A 13,085-nucleotide genomic window follows, 5' to 3' on the forward strand; every position below is an offset into this window, starting at 1 on the left:
CTGGGGCCCGTCCCCGGTGCGAAAGGGCGGCAGCTCCTTGTTTGCTCTGGGGGGGAGGGCAAGGTTTGCTTTCTCTCCCCCTTCGTAACCCCGGCTGCCGGGTGGGATTAGGCAGAGGGGCTGGTGCTCGCCCCACACCTTGGCCATGGCCGTGGGGAGGCGGGTGGGCAGCGGTGCCTCCTGGCTTTGGCCAGCCCCGTGCCACCTCTCATCCTCCTCGTGGGGGACGTGGGGGATGCAGAGCCCACCCACGGTTGGAAACACCTTCGTCCCACGACACCATCCTTGCTGCCCTTCAAAGGCAAAGAGGGGTTTCTCACCCCGGTTTGGTCCCTGGGGCAATGCCACCCCACCGCCGGATTGTTGCGGGGTGGAGGCAGCCGAGGGCGGGCCTTGGGGGTAGCCGATCAGAGATGTCACCCCTTTGCCATAAGAGCATCCCGTGTCCCTTTATGGACAATGGGGTCCCTGGGATGGAGGCTGGAAAACCGCAGGGCTGGAGCTGAGCACCAGCTCACCCGTCCTCCGTGCATCACCTGCTCAGCCCCCAACAGCCACGTCGGGACTTCTTTGCAAACCCACCCAGGGTGAAGCGTTATGGGTGGCAAAACGCTGACAGCCCAGGGCTGGACCCCACATCTCCTGGGGAGGAGTTTTCCGTGTGTTGGCCCCCTTTCTCTTAACGAATGCCAAAGGCTGTGGCCGTACAAGAGATGCTGAAGAAGCTGCCGTAGCTGGAGGGTGGAAAAGCTGGATGGCTGCGCGTCTGGGAAACCCTTTGCTCCGGGAGGGTGTTTATCAGAGCAGTTTGACAAGACTTATGGAAAAGGCTGTGACCTGTCAGAGCTCCGGCACCGGCTATCGCCCACAGGGCATTTCCCGCTGCTCCAGCTCTCCCGACTTCTGTCTCTCTGATCTCCTGATCTCCCGCAAAGAAAGGAGCAAATTCGCAGCTAATCTCTTTATCTTGCTGGTTGCAAAGTGCCCCCCCGCCCCCCCCCCAATTGCTTTTCAAACAAGAGTGGAAGGCGGGAGCTATTTGCTGTTGAAAATTTTATTCGATCTGAGTCAGGTGGAAATAGATCCTTTGTGGAGTTTACGATTAGTTTTTCCCTTTTCTCTGCCTTTCCAGCTGCCCCGCCCCAAATTAAAAAACAAACAGAAAGAGAAAAGAGGAGAGGAAAGGGCTTGTGAGAGAAAAGCACTTTTCCTTTCTGATTTGAGTCAGGTCGGCCAGAAACAGAATTTTCCCCCTTTAAATCTCAAGAGGCCGATGCTAGAAGGAAGGTAAAAAAGAATAATAAATGAAACCAAAAGCAAGGCATGTCCAGGGAAGCATTTCAGAAGAGGAGGAGACGTTCCCTTTGCGTGGCTGTCAGGCACCCCCGATGAGCAAGGGGGCTCGGGGAGCCCCGGGGCTCCTCTGCTGCTCCCACCTTGCTGCCCTTTGCTCTCCGGGTCTGACGAGCCAAAGCAGCTCCCGGGCGCCTTGTTGTTGCCTGGGGCTGGGGAACCCTCCTGGGACCATCTGCCGCTTGTCAGGCGGGTGACTGTGTCCCTCTGGGCTGGGCTTGACCTCATGGTAGATGAGCTACCCCACCGCCAAGTCCTCTAAGCCACCCCATCCCTCCTGAGCCTCCTGGAGCCACCTGTGGCTTCATGCCATGGTCTCCCCCGGGTGTAAGTGTGGTCCTCAGTGGTGCAAGCCTGATCCCTGCTCTCTTGTGAGAGCTGTCCCTGGCCAGACAGCTGCGGTGATGGAAAGTGAGGTGGTGAGAACAGACCCAGGATTCCACGATCCTGGAGATGTTTCTAGAAGGAAGGTTGCCAGCATGGTTGGGAAGGAGATGGCACTTACCCTGCTCCCTGCCCAACACGAGCAGGACAGGAGCTGGCTCCTAATGGGCTTTCCTGCAGTTGTGAGGAGCACGAGGTGCTGGTGAGGTGGAAGGGGTGGCCCACGCTCGTCTCCGTGTTCGGGTTTGCTGCAATTAAGGGATGGGGAGAATGGGGGCTATCGGGGGTGTCAGCCCTGCCGTTGCCTGCCGGGTACAATCGCCTGTCCTCGAGGATTCGGGGAAGGCAGTGCCTGTCTCAATGGGTCGTACCGGCCATGAATTCAGAGCTGCTGTCTGATGTTAGAGGGTCACTTGGTTTTGCAGCAGCGTTGAGTGAGGTTGGGACCCGGCGAAGAAGCTGCTGAGAAGAGAGGTGGACAAAAACCACAGCCTGTCCCCTGGTTTAACCCCTTGCCTACCTGCACCAGGAGCCCCAAGGGCAGTTGTGTTGAGGCCAGTGAGCACCCAGCGGGGACAGAGGCTGTCATGGGTGACGAGGAAGATCCTGGTGAGGGTGGCTGGGGGATAGCCCCAAGCCAGCTCGTCCTTCATTGCCTCCCTTTCCTTGGGTGGGCTATGCTGCTGCATGTCGAGAAACGGTAGCGAGCAGCTCCCCTTACGTCCTCTAAGCCCAGTTCCTACCCCACAGGCAGTTTCTCACCCCTGTGCTTGGCGCACCTCCCTTCTGCCCTGCCCGAGGGCTGGGCGGGGGGGCTCGCATAGGAAGAAAACAGCTCCAGCGTCTGGGAGGTACTTGAACAGGTTAGATGGTATCAGGATGGTGCTGTTCCCCGAGAGCTTTTCCTGGTGCTTCAGATCCCCAGTACCGCAAACCGCATTTCCCAGAACCTCTCGATGGAGTGGACACAGGTGCCGTGGTGTTCCTCTGACTTTATTCTGGCAGGGATTTTGCGTCTGGTATCACAGGAGAAGCTGGGCCAAGCATTTTTAGGCTTGCTCCAGCTTTCTGGACAATGCAGGAGCTGTTTCAATCCCGCTCTGTCCCTGCGGGGCTCTGTGTGCTATGTCCTGTATTTCACGGGTCTGAGCCCCTTTGGCCACACCCTTGTCATGAATGTGGCTGCGCTGGGGTGATGACTAGATGGTGGCTCTCTCTTGGACCAGGGATGGGCTCTCCTGCTCCCTGGTGGTCCAGCATCTTGCACAGCCCAGCTGGAACCAGGGTGATGGGTCCTGCTCGTACAGATGTGGTTTGTGTCAGGGCCAGGAAGGAGTCCTGCTCCACTTTATTTTTAGTAGAGATGTAGAATTCCACAGCACAGCTGTCAAGGAGTGATTCATTTCCTTGGGCTGTCAGGAGTTGCATCCAATGAATGAATTCAGCTTTTCTGCGGGGAAAGGGGAGATGGTAGCTTTGGAGTTTTGCTCTGGGCCTGTAATGAGACGTTGACAGCTTGTTGTGGCTGGGGGTAGCTGAGCCCGGGCACCTTTCGGCAGTTTAATGTCACTCCTTGGGTGCTCAGAGGGTACTGAAAATACTGTGTCCTCTCCCGGCGTGCTCCTTGTGCCCAGCACACTCAGGAGAAGAAGGTCACGCTGCTGAATGTGGCCCCAGGTACGGGGACACCACAGACACGAGCTCAACAGGGCAGTGCCTGTTTTCAAAGCTGTGCCTGTGTTTGAGGACAGGCTTTGAGCTCGCGGTGTTGCAATGTGAAGGTATTCCCCTGCCTATCTCTGCCGGATCGTGACGGTGCAAGGGGACTACACAGGCTTCGCACCGCCACGTGTCGGACAAGCCATGATTCACAACACTGGCAGGAGCTGAGTGCTGCTTTCAGTCCTCACCCATCCTTTACTCCACCAGCTGAGCAAGGAGCTGAGCTCAGGCCTCTGCCAGAATCCCACATCTACAACTGTGCAAACAGGCGTGGAAATGGAGCAGGCTGGCGTGATCTGCTGAGGATTCAGAGACTCACTCCCTTCTTCCTCCTTCTGAGCGGCTCGGTCCATGTAATGTGCTTTTGTGGGCAGTGTGAAGTCGCGGTTCTTCACTCCCTCTTGGGTGCCCGGGGTGTTCCGCCCTCTGGGATCCTCCTGGCTTTGCAGAAGGGCTCAAAAATGTCTATGCATTCTGCAGAAGTGCAGAATTTTGCTGTGCAAAATTCATTTTCAAAGGGTGCCAGCAGCCTGTGCAGGCTCGAGGGGTGTGCAGAAACAGACTGGTGATACAGAGATGTCAAGTTAAAGGCCGGGCAAGGAGGAACAGGCTCACTTGTTCCCTCTCAGCACAAGTCAAGATGGTGGGTTGGCAGCTGGTGCAGCTGAGCCCTGCGTGGCCGGGGGGAGCGATCCTTTCAGGCTGTTTTGCTTTCGGATCCGCTGAAGCCTGATGCCTTCAGGACCAGGCTGCAGACTGGCAAGTCTGAAGGGCTTTCTGTCAGGCAGGTGTCTGCAGGGCCACAGGGAATTTATCTAGAGTCCCCAGAACGGATGAATTTTGTCCCTCTACTCCTGCAAGAAGACCCTCAGGGACAGTCCCCCGGCAGGACGCCTGCCTGCCGCAGCCCTGTGTCAGGGTGGTGGCGGTGACGGTCTCATTGCAGATCGGGTCCTGTTGTGGGAGCAGGTCCAAAGTCAGCGGGGAGCTTAGCATGCTTTGGACAAAACCAATGTTACCGGTGAGCCAAAGACCGGGAAATTTGGGGGATCTCACCCACCGTGTTTGTTGTTTTATTTTTCTTAATCCCCCAAACCCACAGACTTCCCTGGGTGTGTGGGGGTGCGCATGCAAGTGCTGCTGGAAGCAGACAAGGTGTAGGATGAAACGGCTTGGCCGAACTTTGAGCTCGCTGGAGAGCACAATGGCTTTGTCTGGGTGGTACAAAGGCTGATTGTTCTGCCTGGGGGAAGTTCAGCTCGGCAAGGTGGGGAGTGAGAGAAAGGGACAGTGCCGAGAAAGAAAAAGATTACAGGTGTGCTGTTCCTTTTCCTCCTGCGCAGCCCTCGCTGGAACCTGTTTTCCACTTGCCGACATGGGAGAGGTTGCAAATTAGCTAGAAAAGCATGTTGTTGGGTTGGTTTTTTTTTTTTTTTTTTTTTTTTAAACACTGAAAAGGCAGGTATTTAAGGGAGGAAATGAGCAGGGGACTCCGACTCCATAATAAATGCAACGGATTTCCCTTTATCGCTCTTCCTGAATGGTCTGTGGGAAGCAAACACAGTCATCTGAAATTACTCACTAAGGTCTAGGGTAGCGCATTTCTGGCCGGTGCATCATCAACTGTGAATATTCCCCTCTCAAACCTGTTTGGTCAGCTACCTACGCTATTTTGTTCTCGTTCCCTGGTCCAGTGAGTTCTTTTATCTAACCCATCCACTGCAAATAATCACACTTACGACCGTCTTGTTAGCTGAGCCCCTTGATTAGAATATTTGCTTTTCTTGTGCTCCATTGGTGAATTACATGAGTCACAGGGTACAGTTGGTGTTTGGGGATTGGATAACTAATGTTTACAATTCAGATGTTCTCAGAACTTGAGCTAGCATGAAAACTCTCAAAAAACCCCCATGGGCTGTTTACCACATCAAAGAGGTTCAGCCCCTTCCAAGCTCAGATTGAAACTCAAACAAAGAATCTTTCATTAAGTTCAGAAATGCTTAGAGAATTCTTTGAAAATTACTGTTTTTTAATTTTTTTTTAATGTGATGGGGACCTTCAAGTTTCCACCAAGGACAGGATTTGCAAGTATTAAAATGCATTTAATGACCTTGCTCTTTGTAGTATTTCCAGTACAAGCAGGAGAAGAGAATGGTCCCAGTATAGCTGGTCCGAAAACACAGGTACTTAACACTTGCAGGGGAAAAGCATATTATCCACCCGTTATCACGTCTGTCACATCTAAGGCGATTTGTCTCATGAATCTGGACCCATCCTGGAGAGGGCAGAGATATGTGGGTACCTACTCACCCACAGCCAAGCCAGCCCATCATTTTAATGCTGCCTGTACAACATTATCGTTTTCCATTTTGCTGCTCCTCAAGGACAGTCCTTGAGAAATGAAAATCCTTCTCGCAATGAATAGAAGGTTTGATGGTGTTCTCTAAAATGTGGAAATGACCGAAGTTTGTTAAACTGAATGGAAAAATAGGAGCATCTCCCCTTCCCAACTGATCATTCAAAATACTGTTGTTTTAGAACATAACACTTCATTCTGAGCAACTTCCAATATTTGGTGTTTCTGTGGTTCTGCATCGTGCATTTGGGAGAACTCAAAATCATTAGCTTGGCTGACTCTTTGCCATCACCTCTGGGACACGGTGAGTGTCACAGCCCTCATGTTTCCCAGGGGCTGGCAAACCCCAGGCTCCAAAATGCTCTGGCTGGAGCTTCTCCAGGGCTCGGTGCCTTCTCCACGGGAACTGTCAGTTGCCTGTTATCGGCCTGTGCCATAATCATTCTCCCTTAATTAACAGCAATTGGCAATTCATTTCTACACAGGGAAAATGTGGAAAGAGAGGGTTTAAGATGAAGGGAATGGATCCCGAGGAAAATCTTGGAGGCTTTCTGCTCTCAGGCTCACAGAAGGACCCTCCTAGCAGCTTGGAAATACGTAGGGTAGCATGCGTGGCAGAAGGGGCTGCAGCAGGCGGACCTGCTCCAACATCCCCCTCAGTCCCTGATTCTGGCAGTATCTTCTTGGCCTTGTGCTGTGCTAGGTGCTGTGCAAGCTTGGAAGAAAGAAGTTGGCCCAAACACCTACTCGTTCAAACGCAATGTTTTCACCTGCCTTAGGGTTTGTTTTGTTTTGTTTTGCTAACTGGTTTGGCGAGGAAGTTGAGGGCCACAAGGACGGTGGGATTTGCTGTCCGCAGGTGAAACCTGACCTTGCTTTTCCCAGACGTGCATGGGATATTGGGTCTGCCTTGCGTGTTGTACTGGGAAGAACAGACTTTTTGGCCTGTTTTATCGCTTGCTGAATGCCAGGAGGACTTCACAAGCCCCAGCAAGCAGTGAATGACTCAGTCCGCCTTTGTCAGACCCTGCCCTGGGAATGTGCTGCTTTTCTTCTCATCGGAGGAGGCGAGGTGATGAGTGTGAGCTTTTAAAAGGTTTGAGTGAAGCGGAATGAATCCCACCCATAACCCAGCTGGGGAAGCTCCCTATGAGCTCTAACAGCCTCTCCCATGTCACGCTCGGTTCAGGACCCGCGGCATGGATGTGTAACCAGAGGGGAGCTGGAAGGCTCGAGGACAAGCCCAGTGTCCTATGGCCATGCAATGGCCAGAAACAGGTGGATAAATTTGTCCAGGTCATCCTGGGGAATGGTGACATCTAAGAGCCTCCATCTTCTCAGATTCAGGGGAGAGGGTGTGCTGCAGCAGAGGCTGCAACCGAGAAGGAGAAATGGAGCTGCAGGTGGGCCTGCTTCTAGTTGAAGGGGGGCTGCACGGCTATCCAAATTCCACTTTTGACTGTATGCATGCATAAACTGGAGGAACGCATGAAGTAGCTCCAAGCCTCCTGGTCTTCCAGGATTTGAAATAACATTAGATCGTTTCATCTTCCCAGAAGAAACATCCAAATGGCTGTACCAGCTCACACCAAAAGTCTACCGCGCTCAGGCCCCTGCCTCCAACAGTGGGTGCCCACTTAGCTCGACGGAAAACCTCCAGTCGGCTTTGATGGTCTCGACCCCAGCCTTTGCTGAGCAAGAGCAGCTCAGAAATAGAAAGCTGTGTATGAAGGCACGACTCCCTTAAGTCCTCACGTCCTCCCCTCCCACACTTTAAGAGAGCTGCCCTCCTGCAGGGGCAGAGCGGGGAGCAATGGGTGAGGAGAGAGGGCTGTCCCCGTTTCCCCGCTGGCCCTCAGGCTCCATCCAGTGCCGAGGTTGTGCGTGGTCGGTCTGCAAAAGGTGAAACCAGTGCGGAGATACTCTGATGTCAACCTGGGACCCCCCACCCCGGTCTAGACCTGCCTAAGGCCAGATGGGCTGAACGGCCAGTGTTCAGTAAGGCCTCGAGATGGTGCAGCTGGGCCAGAGCTTTCTCCAAGCTCAGTGTCTCCAAGGTCTACCCTCTCAGTTATTTTTCAGTCCATTTATGGCTTTATTTTTTGAAAGGTTTCTGCTTGCTCTCTTAAAGCCCGCTGGAGCCTGGCTGCTCCAAGCTGCTCCTCTTCCAGGCACTTGACCTTGGAGTTGGATGAGGGTGTTTTTCCTGGTTTCTTTGGCCTTTGGGATTGCTGACTGTAGCGGCATGATTTCTGTGATAAATAACCAGGGTAGATTGCCTTTGAGTGAGTCTTTATCAGTTGTCGGAGGAAAGGTGCTGGTGCAAACAGAGTCAGCTAGTCTGCTGGAAATGTTGCTGCCTACTGGCTCAGCCAGAGGCCAGCCAGCCTCCCAGCTGCCCACATCTGCCTTGATGGTGACTCTTGGCCTCAAGGAAATTCCTTGTTTCTGAGAGGTGATGATTACCTTGGGTAGTTCAAACACAAAGGCAGAAAAGAGTAGCAGAATAACCCTCCGGGGCAGTGTGGCTCAGCTCCTGGGCCATCCATGAGCTCCTGGCAGAAACCTGGAGAAAGGGTTTATCTTTGTGGTCTTGTCCTGCTCCGGGAGCTGCTCTTGCAAGTGGAAAAGTGTGACAGCTTCAAGATGGAAAGCTGGTGGGATAGATCACCTCTGGCAGTCTTCTCCACGGACTCCAGAGAGAGCTTGCACAGAGACTTCAGCTTAGATGCTCACTTTCCAGGCAGCCAAAGGTAGTGAAGATGAATCTTGCCCCACTGCGTGTAATGCAGACACAGCTGAATGCTTCGAGGGCAGCACTAGTTTCCTGGAGCTGCTCCTAACCTCTTTGAGACAGAGCAAGCAGAGGAGTCCACCCAGGGCCTTCTGCAGCCCAGCACCCACCTACATAAGCACAGAGTTCGGCTCTGCTGCCTGCAATGCTGCTTTCTTATTTACAGCAGCTAAACATTTGGCCCTGTGTGTACTTGAAAGGAAGAACCCCGGGGGTTTCTTTGCTAATCCCGTTTTGCAGAGAGTTCCAGAAGACTTGAGGAACAAACAGAAAATAACGTCGATCGAGGTCAATATCAAAACCAAATGATCAGAGAAACAAATATTTACTCAGGTCAATATTTAACTAGGAGACAATAAATGCTGATATTGAACCAAATCTGTATATAAATACAGTCTATTTATAACGTGTCCCTTTAAAGGGGTACTGCCAGGTACTTGCCATGGTTTTTGATTGATGATTATCCTCCCCATTGTTTGCTGATTCCCTTGGAGGCTGGAGTTTCATGCAGGTGCATGTATGAGAAAGAGGCTGTACTGCGTAATCCCAGGGCCCGGACAACAGGCGCAACCGTTGTCCCGCGCACGCCTGTGCTCGGGGAGGGTCCCTCGCCCCGAGGAGGGGACCCCCTGGCACCCGGAGCGGGTCCCCTGCTGTTCCCCCATGCCTCCAGCCCCCACGTCACAGGGTCGTGCTGCTGGCTGACCTGCACTGGCGAAGCCGGCGTTTTGCTTGCACCCCTCTCCCGAAAGCTCTTGGCATCAGTGACCGGCACAGCACCGCGGCCGGGGCTGGCTGTGAGCAAGAGCCTGAGACCCGGCTGGGAAGGGGGGAAGCGGGCTTGATGCCTCCCCAGCATTGCAGAGCGGGATGGGGGGGGCTGCAGCCAGGCAGGGGCTGGGGCAGGGCTCGAAGCTGTCAAGTACTGAAGAAACTGCCCCCCCCCCCGAGCCCTTTCCCCTGCAACCGCTCCCTCTGCCAACTTTACAAGCTCATTGCCTGTTTAGCAAACATTGATTTCTCTCCTTGTTCTCTGCTGCTGCCCGTGTGGTGACAACATCTGATATTTCTATGGCGGTTTGTTATTTATCAACTTCAGATTAGAAAGCGTTTAATCATGGGAAAGACACGTCCCGCCTCCTGCCTCGACAGCCTGCAGTGCCTAGCGCTCTCCTAACGATGCTCGTGGTTAATTGCTGGCAAAATGGCACGGTTGGCTCAAGCGCCGTTTTTTTCTGCGTCCTCCCAAGAAATGTTTGTCTTGGACTCTGCGTGTATTGATCGATGTCCTGATAACGCCTCACCCTGCCTTTGACGAAATCTGTAAGAGGGGTAGAGGTCTCCAAGGCAGGAGGTTCCTGCAGGATTTATGAAAATTGGCAGATGGTAGAGGGGGGAGACTGGTGTCAGTGCCTATTAGCCACAGGAGAATCCACTCAGGGGAGAGCTGGTGGAAGCAGGGCTTCATTGTCTGCTTTCTTCACTGAGCAACTGGCTTGCAGGGCTGTTTTTCTGATGATTTCACGGTGCTGGGTGCTTCACAGCATAGAGCTCTTTCAGAGGCTGCTGAGGTTATCTTGCCCTCCAGGGAATTTCGGTTGCCAGGTCCCGGGTTCGGATGTGCCAGCGCTGAGCGTAACACGGTCCTGCTGGTCCGGTGACACAAACGGGTGTCCAACGGCCCTGTCAGGAGTGGACAAAGTGCTCGTTCTAACCCCTTTCCTTTTCCTGCTTGGTTTTTTTTTTGGCTTTCTTTTCTCTGGCAAGTTGAAAAGACCCTCCTCCGTGGTCGGAAATAGATACTATGACTTTGAGGAGAAAATACCACAGGAGTTCAGTGCTTTTATTGTATGAAAGGCTATTCTTATTGGCTTTCCCTTCCTGGCCAAACCAAAGATCCCAGTTTGGACACCTCTAAGCTCACAGAAGTTTTGTTGATGTCTGCTTTGCCTGTATTTCCCCTTTGCGCACTTTTTGCCTGAGCTAGTGACCTATGACTCCTATGACGGCTGCCGGAGCCCTTGCCGATGCAGCTGGTGGAGTCTGGGGCATGCCTGCCTCCAGACCTTGTAATTCATCCTCGTCTCCAGTGATTGCAGTGACGGCATTGCTAGTGACTATAGGGGAAACTGGGCCGCTGAACCCTCTAAAGACCTAGTGGCTCTTCAGCTAGAAGGCCCTGGAGGCTTTCTCCGTCAAGTCACGGTAGGTCTCTCTCCTGCAGTATTGACGTGAACTGAGCTCCCTGGCTGTGTGATAAGTTCAGTCCTTCTCAAAAAGGCATGAAAATGGTTAATTCCCTGCCTGTGGCTGGCAGGCAGGGAGGAAGGGATGGGCTGATCTTTCCAGGTCATTGCTGTCTCATGTGAGCCCACCGCAGTGTCCTCAGCTGCCCCCTCCGGAGCCGCCTCAAGCAGGGCTGCAGCCTGCCACCAGGATGCACTCGGGCTGGCCGAGGAGTCTGCAGAGACCCAGCATCTACGGGGTTTCCTCCTGGTGGGGCCCGGTTTGCCCTCAATTGCTTCCTTTGTATTTGTGCTGCTTACCGTGGCAGGTCTGGAACGCAGACGGCTGGCAGAGCAGAGGGTTTTCTTGGTCTCCTGGTGTGGTTGACCCCAAAATGAGGGATCCAGCAGCTGGATGACCACTTGCAGGCTCAAGCATTACCTGCGAAGGAGCTTGGCTGAAGTATGCAGGTGCTTCTGAAGCTGTTTCTTCCAGTTGATGGGGGTGATGGGACACAGCTTTCAACCCCAAAACCCCTGTAGCTCTGACCTGGAGGTTTCATGTTTAAGCATCTCCTCATGCTTCCAGGCATGAAGACCACATGGAGACCAGTGGGTCTCCAGGGATGGCAGCTCTCAGCATCCCCAGCCTGTTTGGCACCTCAAGGCCATGTGGCTCTGTGGTCTATCATGGCCTCGCAAGGAACATCCTCCATTTAGATGCAGCTCCCAGAATATGAACAACCCCAAAATGGGAAAACTGAGTCCATTGAGTTGGTTTTGATGGTTTTATGTGAGAGAGAGGGAAGCCTGGGCTGGTTTCTAACCCTTGCTGGTCTGACTGACCAGCGTGACAATGGGTGCATGACCCCAAACTGGGAGGGCGAGAAAAGGCTTTACCACAATCTTGTTGAACTGGAGAAATGGTAGAGGTTAGGGTGAAACCTAGTGGTTATGGAGGAGAAAATGGGCACACTGGAAGCAAGCAGGCAGCAGCAGCTGCAAGAGAAGGATGTGGAATGAGAATGGGGCACAGGCCGACACTGAACCCACAGAACGCAGATAAATACTGTTTTGGGATTTGGAGGTAAGTCTCCCCCTTAACTTGGTGCTGGAGGACTGTAGCCTATTTTGGGCGCTGACCTTGGAGAAAGGGTCTGGGTCTGGGTGAGAGATGTGAGAAGAGCCCTCAGCCCTCTGTGGAAAGCTGGGGGGAATCGAGGCAGAAGAGAGGCATGCAGGACATTTGCAAGCACGCTGTAGTGCGTATGGGGAATGATAAAGGAGATATTTAAGTCCTGGCAAAGTCTTTCCACCTTGGAGATTGCTAAGCACAGGAATGGGCTAGGTGAAGCCAAGCTGCAGAGAAGGTCCCTGGGGACCCCGCTGGCAGGGGTGGCTGGGGTACCTGCTCCTGTGCCTGAGGAGGTGGGATTCTACCAAGTCCGCTGTTGGCAGCGGTGTGATGCCGAGAGCTTCACCTCGGAGGGGCTGGATCTAGCTTGCGGTGCTGCCACACTTCTGCCGGGAAGCACGGTCCGTCCGAGCCCTGGTGGTGTGGATGAGGCTCTTCCTGGGGAAAGCTTCTCGTATCCTTGCTCTTGCAGATGCCATGGCCCGTGGCACGGGGAGCTTGTGAGGCGTTGGGCAGAGGAGTTGTGCCTGAGGCCCTGGGCATGCAGCTGAGCATGGCGTCTCCTGGCTATCACAGCACCTCGTGGTGGGTGCCCATTCCAGGCAGGGGGTGGCTGGGGCTTGGCACAGACCCAGGTCTGCACCAAAAAAAACCTCGTGCGCGACTTGAGTGAGTGTTGCAGGCTCGACCCTTGACGCCTGCTCCGGTGGTTTCCAGCCTGTTCTCAGGGCACAGCATGAACGTTTCTGCCTACCCCGAAGTAGCCTTTGTAGATGGGAGCCCCGTGGGAACTGGGAGAACTTACCGGTTGGACTGGGCTGGAAATCTCTGAAGGTCTTTGCGCCACGCCGCAAAGCCTCCTCTGGAAAGCTCTGTATTTCTCACCTACCTTTTCTTTCCCCGTGAGAAGCCCGGAGTTCACCAAACCTCGCAGCCAGGCTGAGCTGCTGCCCAGCTTCACCAAGAGGCTGTCCTCCTTGGGCAAGCTCCAAATGCCGCGGCAGATCCCGCTCTGCCTCTCGGCGAGAATTAAGACGTAAAAAGAGAGACTGGCTGCGTGAGCTGGGAACCGAGTCCCCGCTCATCCCCGCGGCGGGCTGCTCTGTCCCTCCTCCC

The sequence above is a fragment of the Pygoscelis adeliae genome, unplaced genomic scaffold, assembly GCF_000699105.1.
Source record: "Pygoscelis adeliae isolate BGI_AS28 unplaced genomic scaffold, ASM69910v1 Scaffold412, whole genome shotgun sequence".
In the NCBI taxonomy this organism is placed as follows: domain Eukaryota; kingdom Metazoa; phylum Chordata; class Aves; order Sphenisciformes; family Spheniscidae; genus Pygoscelis; species Pygoscelis adeliae.